Source organism: Eucalyptus grandis, chromosome 6 (genome assembly GCF_016545825.1).
Source record: "Eucalyptus grandis isolate ANBG69807.140 chromosome 6, ASM1654582v1, whole genome shotgun sequence".
In the NCBI taxonomy this organism is placed as follows: domain Eukaryota; kingdom Viridiplantae; phylum Streptophyta; class Magnoliopsida; order Myrtales; family Myrtaceae; genus Eucalyptus; species Eucalyptus grandis.
This window is the reverse complement of record NC_052617.1, coordinates 9,910,145-9,922,765: the sequence shown is the minus strand read 5'-3', so window position 1 is coordinate 9,922,765 and position 12,621 is coordinate 9,910,145. Positions and strand designations below refer to the sequence as shown.

The window sequence follows — 12,621 nt, the reverse complement described above, 5'->3', positions numbered from 1 at the left end:
AAGTTAGAGGTATTATGCAAAAGAAAAATCACAAAGCAGGTGGTGCACATCCGACTATTTAACCGTGAAGCATTTTGATTTTTTGATAAAATGTGTCCGCATGTGAGCTGAAAAAGGGCATATGCCATGAGTGTCTTTAACAAAAGTTCATCTAGTGCACTGGAGACGCTTAAAAGAAAAATTAATGTCAAAGATTCAATTTCATTGATAAGTTGTGAAGAGTTTACCCATAGATAATCTCCATTTTTTTCTGGACTATAACTTTGGGTGGCCGGTAAGAGGTATAAAAATGAAAATGGTACTGTTATGTCATTGATATCAAGAAGTCGAAGTTGTTTTTGGGTCCGTGTGAACGGTTCAGCAGCTAGATCGGGTACCAATTGGGGAAGGACGATGAGAAAAATAGAAAAGAAAGAGGGAAAAAAGAGATAATTTTTTTTTTTTTAGTCGGACGAGAAAAATGAAAGAAAAGAATAAGGAGAAGAAGAGATAAAAAAAAAAATAAAATACGTATTTTAGTCGGGAAAGAGAAATAACTAGGCTTTCCACATCCTCGCTTTCTTCTAGCGCATCAGCAAAAATTAGGGGACACGGACCAGAATTGAGCTTTCCGAAAGGTTGAGGCATTTGCATTAAAAAGAGAAAAAAAAATCAGTGTACTCATTGCATATTTGGGCAGATACACGAGAAAAATGTTCACTAGAGTGCGTCGAAACGCGCATAAACTAGCGTTCTATGTGCAATATAAACCAAGGAAGCCAAGTTAAAGTGTGTTATAGAGGATGTAATTCTCCTAAGGAAAGTCTTCATTTCAGCCATATCATCAGAGGTACCTGAAAAACGGAGGATGAAAATTTCAATCCAATTTCAACCTTTTCTTTTTATTCTCCTCAATGGAACTTCCGTATCCATTACTAGGAGTTGAGTCAATAGATATGAGACACTTATGGTGAGGCTCTGAGGGGTAGCAAGTGTTTGTTGCCTCTCCCACCCTTTTAAGTTTTAATCGATAAAAATGGAATTCTGTATTTTCATCTTAAAGTCTCAAAACCACTCCAATGACACAAGATCTAGTGATTAGGGTCTACCGTCATTAGGTCACTTGACTATCAAATACGTATAGGGAAAATTGCAAGTCTCAACAATGCGTTTGCTTTAGCGGGAATTAAACATCAATCGATAATCATCACATGATCAAATATACTATACATTGAATAACATCAAAGGGGACACGCACACAGCAAACATCCGCGACGCTGTCACTCTAAATGAGAACCTCCACTTATGATACTCCAAAGAACGTTCTGGCCTGTAGTGGTGAGGAGGGTTGTACTCAAGCGACAAGATAAAAGGTGTTCACTAACGTGTCAGAGAAATGACACCAGCAACTAGAGAGTTCAGGCCCATTGCAGCATTATAAATTAGTTTTTTAGGATAAACATCCAAACAACACCCCGCCCCATGAGGATGCCAAGGATCATTCCATAAGAAACTATGATGTTCATTACCATTTACCAATAATATATCTAACAAGTGGCTTAAGGACGGACCGTGCCTCGAGGAGCTTCCTCCGAATACACGTGCTGTCATTCTTGGGGGAAAAAAAGGAAATATGTCCTTCAGCTTTTCTCTGTTAATGAAATCAAGTTCCTCCATAATTCATGGCTAGTGACATTATCAACTTCCTGACGTGGCATGAACCGAACACAAGACCAGCCCCTTCTCTCTCTCTCTCTCTCGCTCTCTCTCTCTCTCTCTATCTTCAACGTTTCTTTCGTTTCTTTTAATATAAGTTCTAGAACTTATGATAAAAGTAATATCAAGTTATAAACTAATTCAATTAAAGCAATCAAGTTGTTAGATGTGTTCAATTTAAGTGATGGAAAGTGGAGATATGACATTTCTAAAAAATTTGAGAACGCATGGCGCTGATGTGACATATCAAAGAAAGGGCAAAAATTTTAAAAAATAAAAGGCAAAGACCACAAAAAAATAATAATAGGAAAATGGAAATGAAGAGAAGGTGTGTTTCCTCTCTCTTCAAGGAAGTGTTGAAGTGGTTGCTCAAGGGTAGTCAGTGCTCATCAAGATCTCGGCATTGGCCTTCTCTCTATGTGTTAAAATAATAATGGAAGAAAAGGAGTATAAGGTAATCAGGGTGCTAAGCTAACAAGTCGGTTACAGGACATTCCGCGAAGCACAAGCTGACTTAGGACAAACCCTTGCGAGTTTCACCATCTTACCCCGGACATGGAAGCTACTATTTTTGTCAAAACAGAGGTGATAGCTATGCAATTCTTTCTTCTTCTTTTGACAACAAAGGGTGAAAGGAAAACTTGCCAGCCTATGTTTCCAAATATGATAAAATCACTAAGCACAATCGAATATTCTAAATAGTTTAATGTTGAAACAGTTCAATCCAGGTCAAGTTGGTTTGATCCAAAAGAGCGAGTAGCAACATGTGTGGCACAACATTTTCAATCGACAAGTTTATGCAATATCATGTTCGAAATCATTTCTAAACAGAAACAAATTAAAGGTGATTCTCTCTTTTCTTTAGGAGGCAACATTTTGGAAAGAACAATCATAATAATAAATTTTATAATTTTCCTTTCAATTCTAAGCCAGATAGGAAGTAGACTCTACCAATCCCCTAGTTTCTTAGATATTCAAATCCATCGTCCTTTGGCTAACCCGAAACATTGACCAATTTTTTATTTTTTTTGGCCAAAAAGTTCCTCACCAGGTTAAAATTGGACAAATCTCATGCAAATTCTAAGAAGGCGATTTCATGTGAAGTTCTGCAACATCATTAGCAGCTGATACGAAGCTTAGGATGTCTAAGTGATACATACCCATAAGACTTCGAAAGGAGGAACCCGCCTGCTCCGGCCCTTACCGTTTCTTTCAGATTCCCAAAAATCATCTCCCAATTTATGGGAAAATGCGGGTCCATTTCGCAACCCGAATCCGATTCGCGAACCCGTTCCCGAACCTGAATCCGAGCCCGTTTTGATACGCGTCCCCGACCATCCTCCTCCGCCTCCTCAAGCTCCCTCCTTCCCCAGCCGGATCGCCGCCATCGTCTGCCGCGGCTCCGCGAAAATGGTGGAAACGGCCCGCTCCACCAATCCGAAGCGACCCGTTTGCCCGTCCTGCTCCAAGCCCCCGCGCACGTGCCTCTGCACCCGGATCCGATCTCCGCGTCTCGACCACCCCGTCCGCGTCACCGTCCTCCAGCACAGCCTGGAGCGGAAGCACCCCCTCAATTCCACCCGAATCTTGACGCTCGGGCTCAAGAACGTCGCCGTCGCCGCCGTTTCCGACGTCAACTCCGGCGCCGAGTTCTCGATCTCGCCGCTCGAGCAAGACTCCGAAATCAGCGCCAATGGATTGGTATCTGGAGTGGAGGTGGGAAGCCCTAATTCGGTCGTCGAATCGAATGGAGCTTATCGTCCTGGGGATGATAGGGACTGCGGTTCGATTGCCCCGAACGGTGGGGAGGTTTCGGAGGATTCCCAGGTGCCGCAGAACTCGCGCGCTTGTGGAGTCTTGTCTAGAAGTACTAGCAAACCCGTTATCAGTTTTCGAATGGGCAAGAAGGGGATTATCTAATCGATAGACCATGTTTGGATGTCTCGAATCGGTCATCAAGGAGCTGATTTCGATGCCATATTAGAATGTGAGTCGGCTCGTGATGTTCTGTGGAATGGATTTGTGGTTAAGAAGTTGCAAACCCTTCTATCAAACCTGAGCTTGGAGCCTGAAGAGTGTGAGGAATTTGTGCTGGAGGTGCCGCAAGGGTCAGTGCTTCTGTTCCCGACCGAGAATGCACTCAGCATTGACGAACTCAAGGCAGCTGAGTTCAAAGTCAGGAACTTGATTGTGCTGGATGGCACGTGGATGAAGGCGAAAAGAATCTACAGCGAGAATCCTTGGTTGAAGTTGTTGCCTCATCTGAAGTTGGATTCGGAGGTGATGAGCTTGTACGGAGAAGTTAGAAGTTAGAAGTCAGCCTAAGGCTGGATGTTTGTCCACTCTCGAGAGTGTCATTTACACGATGAAGGCGGTTGGGGGCAGTCCGGAGGGGCTGGATCAACTGTTAGATGTTTTCGAGTCAATGGTTGATGATCAGAGACGATGTAAAGATGAAAGATTGGGCAAATCAGAGTAAGCCTCTTCCAGCTTGCCCTGCCATAATGAGCTCTTGGGCAATTTTCTGTTCAAGTTCATATCGCATAAATGCATTGACTATCTGTGCCTGTTGAATTCGTATTCACTGAGGTCTCTGCTGTCCCGTCTTTTGCACTTCTCAAGGTTTTCCAGAATATCATGCATTGTAATCGCCTGCATTAGCTTTTCAAACTAGGTCCTTTCCCTCTTAATCATGTCTCTAAGTTGAATTTGCTAAAGATGCGCTGATTTTCTGCCCTGTAATTCTCTTATTTCTTTATGAATATTAACAACCACCAGGCACGTTGGGTCGAGTATCAAAGTATCTGCTTAAGCTTTTTATGCTGTAATTCAATCTAATACTAGAGTATGACCTGTGTGATACACTGAGATATGTAACTGCATCAATGTTTTGACATGTCAGAATTCAGATAGAAATTGTCCTTTCTCAAAATACTCTGTATTATTTAGCTTAGTTAATTACTTTCTACATGTTAGATTTCAAATAAAGGAGTAAAACAATATTAACTTAACAAAGAGAAATTACGACATTATTTTGCTATCCCTCATGTCAAGAATGATCACCTTTTCGCTAGCCTGATGGTGATGATTGGGGGTGTTTTGAATTCTAACACAGGAAAAGAGGCACTCGAGATAATTAGGGTTTCAGAGATTCTACCCTAGCTACTGATATAACCCAATAATAAATTTAACTACATGTAGAGAATCATCAATTGTCCACCTTAATCGGTTGTTACATGGAGAGATAACATAGTTTATTTTATTATTATTCATCAATCTATAAGGCAAATGATTACTTAGCATCTTATTTCCTTATATTTATGTCTTGAGAATATTATATACTGCCCTCTAGAATATCTACTCAATTAAGTTAAAGAACAAAATCAGTTCTCTTGTTTATTTCCCGATCATATTGAAATTCCCGTAGTACTTTTATTGCTGTCTTTACCTATTTTATAGGACAAAAGAGAAATCACATATATTGTGCTGAAAAAGATATAAACCATTTCAACAAATATAAATAATTTTAAATTACTATTACACAATTCAATCAATAAAAATGAATCTCCTTTTCATTATTTGATTCTCTGTCATCATTTTTTGTTGAAATATTATGGTTTGTTAGATAAAAAGCAAGAAAGAAGGGAAAAAACTAAAATTGAATCAGATATAAACCAACCCAAAGAAATTGGAAGAGCATAAGAAAATTTAGGCCTTTTCCTTTTTAAACGGCATTTGGTTTTATTAATATAAAAAGTGTTGATAGTTTATGGAGGGGCTGAGATAAGGAAGGTTGCGTGGATACTGGACAGTTGAGCTAAATGTTAAATTCGTAATGATGACATGAATATAGTTTCATAGAAAATGAAATCATACACCATTGGCAGAATCCGCTTGGCTATGTTGTCCAGAAGAGTTTCTCAAAGCTTTGGCTTCTTTCTTGAGTAAATGGTGTTTCAACTTTTTATCCACCAATTGGGATGTTTGATGTAGCTAAGTCCTGAAAAGATGGCATGGTGGAAGTCCTGGACAGTCAAGGAAAGAATCGTACTTCATTTCTATTTCTTTGGCACAATTTGTAGTAGTCCTTGAGTAGGTATTGGCATGGGGTCCCTAATATAATGATCATCTGAACATAACTCCCAAGAGCTTGTGATGATGATGGGATACATGGATCCAGGGTCGGTCCAGGGTCATCTGAGCTTGTGATGATGATGGGATACATGGATCCACACCATTGGATCTTGTGGGCGACTTGTGACTAAATGATTTTCCATGATGATGATGATGACACGGTTGGAATCTCATGCGCGGTCCCGAGATCAATGGATTGATGCAGAACGCTTTGACGTTGAGTGGTCACCAAAGCTGGTTGTAATAAAATATTCGGGAGAATTACCAAAAGTCTAAACCTATCAAGGATGCGATGTCTTGCAATTCAATCCTAAACTTTTTTTTTTTGGCCAACTTAGTCACAAACTACAATTGTGCCAATTCAGTCCATCTGCCAAAATTGGCCGGCCAGTGCGGCGTGGCCGCCGGCCGGGCCGGCGAACGATTTTTTAATAATTTTTTTTTTTTATTTTTTCGATTTTTAATTTTTTTAATTTTTTTTAAATTTTTTTTTCTTCTTTTTTTTTTCTTCCTATCTTCTTCTTCCTCTGGCCGGTCGGCCGGGCGAGGGCCGGCAAGGTCGGCCTCGCCACCGGCGAGCTCGCCCGCGCCGGCGCGGCGAGCCTCGCCCGGCCAAGGCGAGGCTCGGCCTCGCCCGGCCATGGCAAGGTCGAGCCTCGCCGGATCTCGGCGACGGCGGCCTCGCCGTCGCCGGCGAGGCTCGCTTGCCCAGTGGCCGGCGGGGGCGAGCCTCGCTGCGACGGCAAGGCCGCTCGCCCCGGCCAAGGCGAGGCTCGGCCTCGCCGGCCATGGCGAGGCTCGGCCTCGCCCGGCCATGGCGAGTCAAGCCTCGCCGAGATCGCGACGCGGCCTCACTTAGCCCCGGGCGAGGCTCGCCCGCGGCCCACCGGCGAAGGCGAGGCCGCCGTCGCCGGATCCGGCGAGGCTCGACCTCGCCATGGCCGGGGGCGAGACCGAGCCTCGCCTTGGCCGGGCGACAGCCGACCTCGCCGTCGCTAGGCGAGGCTCGCCTTCGCCCGGTGGCCGGCGGGCGAGCCTCGCCGGTGGCCGGCGAGGCGACCTCGCCGGCCCTCGCCTCCCGGCCGGCCGGCCGAGCCAGAGGAAGAAGAAGATAGGAAGAATTTTTTTTTTTTTTTTAAAAATCGAAAAAAAAATTATTATTAAAAAATTGTTCGTCGGCCGGCCAGCGTCCACGTCGGCGCCGGCCGGCCAATTTTGGCCGGATGGACTGAATTGGCACAATTGTAAAAGGTTTAGGACTAAATTTGCCAGAAAAAAAGTTTAGGACTAATTAGCACAATTGCAATAGGTTTAGGACTTTTTGGTAATTCTCCCTAAAATATTCACGTGAGATCAATCAACAATTGGAGTTTCAAACCAAGCCATAGGTAAAACAACATCTAGAACTTGATCACACAAAACATCTACAATAAAAATAACTAGCTGCAAAAGTTAAATATTTTGAAAAAAGAAAGGGTGCAACAAAAAGGAAGTGATATCAGAAATAGGGAATATGTAATGATGCTTGGCATGTTCCCGATTGGACAACCCCCGTTCATACCTTGTGTAAAAAAGAATCATATTTTAGATTTTGTCTGGGGACATATATATATCTAACGGAAAGATAGTAACAATTTAGATTAATCCAGACACACCTTGTGATGATAATGGGCCTGCTGTATTTGTCGCCAACTCTGCAACTTGCAAATCAATTGCCCCAATAACGGGAGAGCCAGTTATAAGCTGTGATGCAACAGAAGGATCCCTGTTCACTGGAGTTTGTGAAGCAAATGAACGTGCATCATTCCCATATTCCTTCTCACACCTCGGGCGAAGCTGATCAGGATTCCGGACAGTGTTGGTCAGGCTTATATTGCTGAGTACAGGAACCACTTCCGCTACACCCGCTTGACTACAATCCTGCAAACGATTCGTACCGTCCACATCAAGGGATGAATCATTCTGTAATGATGATCCCCTTGTTTGATTATCCAGTACATTTACCTGACGAGATTCAACAAGATTCTCTGCCAAAGAGCCAGAAAGAATAGAGCAGTCTGGTGAATATAGCGGCCAATCTGAAGTGATTCCATCTACCACGTTGAAATCTGATGAAACTAACGCTCTAGTGATTCCATATGCACGAGGAATTTTGGTAAGAGTAAAGGCGACGGTGGCTCCACGGATAATTGATTGTTGTATTCTCTGTTCTCTCCTTCAACCACCTCTCTGCTCTCTTCTTCAGCCCCCTCAGCATCTGTCAGCATGCCACGTGATTGCGGTTCCACGGAAAATTGATTGTTGGCTTCTCTGCTCTCTCCTTCAGCCACCTCTCTGCAACCTTCTTCAGCCAACTCAGCTAGAATCGGCATGTCAGTTCATTGGACGATTGACCGATTGCTTCTCTGCTCTCTTCTTCAGCCACCTCATCGAGTAATGACTGCATTAGCTTCCTTAAGTGGTCCGACACTTCCTTGCAAATGGAAGTCCGTTCATTTGACACTCCAAGCAAGTGACCTTTCACTCCTGTAACGTCTCCAAAGAATTCTCCACTGCACTAGTGACAACGCCATTGGTTGTCCCCCAGTTTGTTGACGAATTCCCAGGCAATATCGTCTTTTGTTACGAAACTACAAGCAAATAGAAGGGACCCTTATCATAAAATATCCCAATCTTTGTGTATCTGTCTAGTGGGCATAGCATTATTCCCAAGCAAATAAAAGGTACCACAAGTACGAGAGCCACCTCATCATGTAACCACTGCATTAGCTTGCTTATGTGCTCTGGCACTTTAGTGGAAAAGGCAATCCCTTTGTCTGGAATTCTGAGAAAGTGACTTTTCACTCTTGTAACTCTTCCCGAGTACTCCTTCTGGCAGTGAGGACAACGCCATTTCTTGGGCGGCAGCCTAATCACGAATTTCCAGGCCATATCTTCAACTGGCAGCATACTTGATTATCAACCTGCAAACAAAAAGAGTGCACCCGATCATTTAGCATATTGTATATTTTCTTAGCGCGCATAGCACTATTATCGAGCAAATGATAGCATCCACAGGTACTAAAGCTATAAGCTATTCAACGACCCAAAGATAGTTTGCTACATGAAAGTCCCAATCAACTCAAGCACAACTTGGAAATTGCCAACTACCTTCTCAAGAAAATAAGTAATTCTAGAATTATAAGATTCGATAGGTTGCGTAATGCATAATCGTAGAAAAGGGTAAAGTTGAAAAAATAAATCACAAGCATCACTTGCATAATGCATCGAGTTGACAAAAGCCGGTTTTGACTTGCGGTTCATTGGTCAACTCTCTGGTCACGTACATTGCTATCTCGTTGACGTCTCCTCTAATTATTGACCTGACGTATATTCAAGATTTTAAAAATACAGCTTATGACGCTATCTAAATTAGTTCCACTCTAAAGATATATGTTCTTAATAAATAGAGTATTGCTTACTAAAAAGCATACTCATTTTATCCGAGTAATTTCATTTAGTGCATTCAAAAAGTTTCATTGAACAAATGAATTTACTTAGTTTGAGAAATATAGAGAAATTTTAAGAGTTTATAGCTAAGTTATGACACAATATAATGAATTTATTTATTTTAAGTATAAGGAAATTAAATGGAATAAAAATGATATTGCTTTATTAAACTATATATTTATCTAACAATCTAAGCTTTTGAAATAGTTGGTCTTGATCTCAAAAATCTTATAATTTCATATGATAAAAGAGAAATTGCATAAATTGTGCTCTCAACTTCACTTTAAAATGAATTATCTATAAAATCAAATCTCCTTTTCATAGATAGATGCGCTGTTCATCTTTTTATTTTTATTTTTTTGGTTGGAATATTTTGCTATGCCAGGTAAAAAGCAAGAAAGAAGAAAAGAAAAGAAAAGAAAATTAGAATAGATTCAGACAAAACCAACGAAATTGGAAACATCAAAACAAGAATTTAGGAGAGAAGTCACGTATTCCCTTATCTGTCCAATCCCCATTTATTTCAAGTAATATAGAAAGCGTTGATAGTTGGAAGAGCTAAGATAAGGAAGATTGCATGGATAAAGGGGAGTCGAGCGAACAGTCAAATTTGTACCGACGACATGCAGAGAGCATCATGCAAGTTGAAAACATACAACATTGGCAAAATGCTTTTGGCTATGTTATTCAGAAGAGCTTCTCCAACCACTGGCTTCTTTCTTGGGTGATGGTGTTATAACTTTATTGTCACGACGGGGATATTTGATGTAGCAAAGTCCTATGAAGGAGGCACCATGAAAGTCTTGGATAGTCGAGGAAAAGATTGTGCTTCATTTCTGTATCTTTGGCACAATCTGGAGTAGTAGTCCTTGAGTTGGTACTGGCAAGGGGTCCCTATTGTAATGATCATTTGAACATAACTCTTACGAGTACTTAGTGACCAGATAATGGATTGCAACAAGGGTTTCGATTCACAAATTCGTTTCCAGGGCATACACGAGGCCCTCCTCCAAAAGAAATAAAGCTATATGGCAGACTAACTTCTAGTTTTCAAATCTAGCAAGATCAAACTTTGATGGCTCCAGGAATATGCTCTCATCCATATGTGTCATGTTCAATGCCTAGAAGACCTAAGTCACACATCAAATACCAAATGTATGTCAATGGATTGGTTTCAAAGATAGAGAGAATAAATAGCAGATAGTGCAAGCAAGCATTTGAAGAGATCAGAAAAGTTATTTGCATCCTTGCCTGCCAGCCTTTAGGAATGAGGTAGCCACGATAGTCAATATCCCTTAAAGCTAACCTGAAGCCACCAAAAATAGGCGGAACCATCCTTAGAGTTTCCATCGCTACTCTCCATGTTTACCTCATCCTGGCAAGGTCTTACCAAGTTAAATGTTCTCCTGAAGTCTTGCTTTTTGATATCTCTTCTTGTTCTGCAATAGCAAAACAAGCTTATTAATTGTCGCAATAAGGGGGAAGGAAGACGCTCCTGAGCTTTGTTATTAAAGTTGACATCTGGATTTGGTTACTCAGACAAATTTATGTATTGACTTTTTTTACATTTGTCAGGCCATCCGTCATCCATCAGCAAGATAGAGATCATTCATTATCCTTACGCAGCTTGGGTCATAGTTCAAGAGTGAACTAGATTTGAACAAGTTCATTTTGTTTCCATTTTCCTTCCTTTTGGGCTGTAGGAATCTCTATGCAGATTCGACAAATCTAAAAAGATGACAGGATTAGAGGATGTTTACCTTGAAGATCTGCTTTATAAACAGCAGCATTCTTATATAGAAGACGCAGCACAAAAAGTTATAAGTATGGATGAGGTATCATGTCCAGCAATCATGACAAGCATGACATTTTGCAGAATTTCCTTGTCAGCCACAACTCGTTCATTTTCTTCACTGTGCTTACTTAACAAGCACATGATTAAGTCTTGATAAGAGGTCGCAATGTGCTGCTCTAGTTTTAGTTTCTTCTCTTGTACAAGTTCCTTCAACATACCTTGGACCCTGGAGCTTGCACGGAGGCTCCGATTGGAGTGCGTGAATGGCAAGTTCACTGGTATGGACAACATTCCCTCTACCATTTTTGAATGTTTTCCAAAAATTTCCCTCTTTCAGCTTCTTCCTCCATACTAAAGAGAAGAGAGCATATGATGTTAAATGTAAGCATTTTCATCAAGGGCAATGCCTATAGGAATATCAAAACATTATTGTTATTCAATGCATTCATTCTCACAGTCGATACATGCAGAGGCAATACGAGTGTGAACCCCAGTCATACGAGACTATAGTGTGCATAGATCATGTGTATCTTAAAATCTAATATGTCTTGATGTATCTCAAACAGATCAAAGCAACAATGAGATTCTACAGAATATCAACATACTGCAACTTTTTCCTTTCCCTGCCACTGCAACCCGATGTGCTTCCAGACTTATTCAACTATTTTTCCCATGTATTGCTTCAGTGATTCTGGTCTCAAGCGACATGAGAGACTCCCTCACACGTCTGTGATCTTGACCATTGAGTTCAAACAGACTGCAGTCTCCCAGAATCACGCGAATGGATGATGGCTATTTGTTGGCAAGCATGTTGCTGTCTCCATAGAATATAAACTTGTTTGCTGCTGGTCCATGAATGAACACCGTTGGTTTGGCGAAGAGAGTGAGCTTCGAGATTGGTCCATACTTCCTCACTCTTTCTCGGAGCCATTCTTCTCCCAAGTTTGTCCTCATGGCTCCTCTTCTTCTCCAGCCTAATAGAAAGAGAACTGGTAGAAGAAAGAGAAGAAGAGTGATTAAAATGTTCATTGTTGTGGGTGTAATTATGTGTGTGTGGGTGTGGATTTGTGTGATGAGGGGAAAGCAAGAGAGCTATATAGCTCCAAGTTTTTTGTCAGTTTCTGAACTAGTAAATTAGGTGGTTGATTCCTTCTGGAACACCGGATGTAGATTACCATGTAGAAAATGCATCAACTTTGGTACAAGTCCAATTAATTAATAAGATTCTACCAATTTGTATAGTGTACCAGATGCTGTATCGAAAAATTGCGATTGAGATCAAACAAATAGCATGAGACTGACCTACAGAGGAACATGTTTTATCCCAAGTGTATTTGGCAGAAGGGAATAATTTGGGAACGGCGAAGATGGAGATAAAATGGATGTGACCTCTTTTGGATTCAACAACGGAATTGAGCCCGGATGTGCATTACTATGTATCTATTTCATTACTCAACTGAAGGGTAGCAAAATATAGTTTTGAAAAATGTGAATCTGGCAAAATGGAA

At 41.4% G+C, this 12,621-nt stretch overlaps 1 non-coding gene across 1 annotated transcript; it reads left to right on the top strand.

The window, feature by feature from the left end:
* The first annotated feature begins 2,867 nt into the window (after window positions 1-2,867).
* Window positions 2,868-11,070, top strand: LOC104429434. The gene is made up of 2 exons (XR_005552272.1): window positions 2,868-4,170; window positions 11,022-11,070. It is a non-coding gene; the product is annotated as an uncharacterized LOC104429434 (transcript).
* The last annotated feature ends 1,551 nt before the right edge of the window (window positions 11,071-12,621 follow it).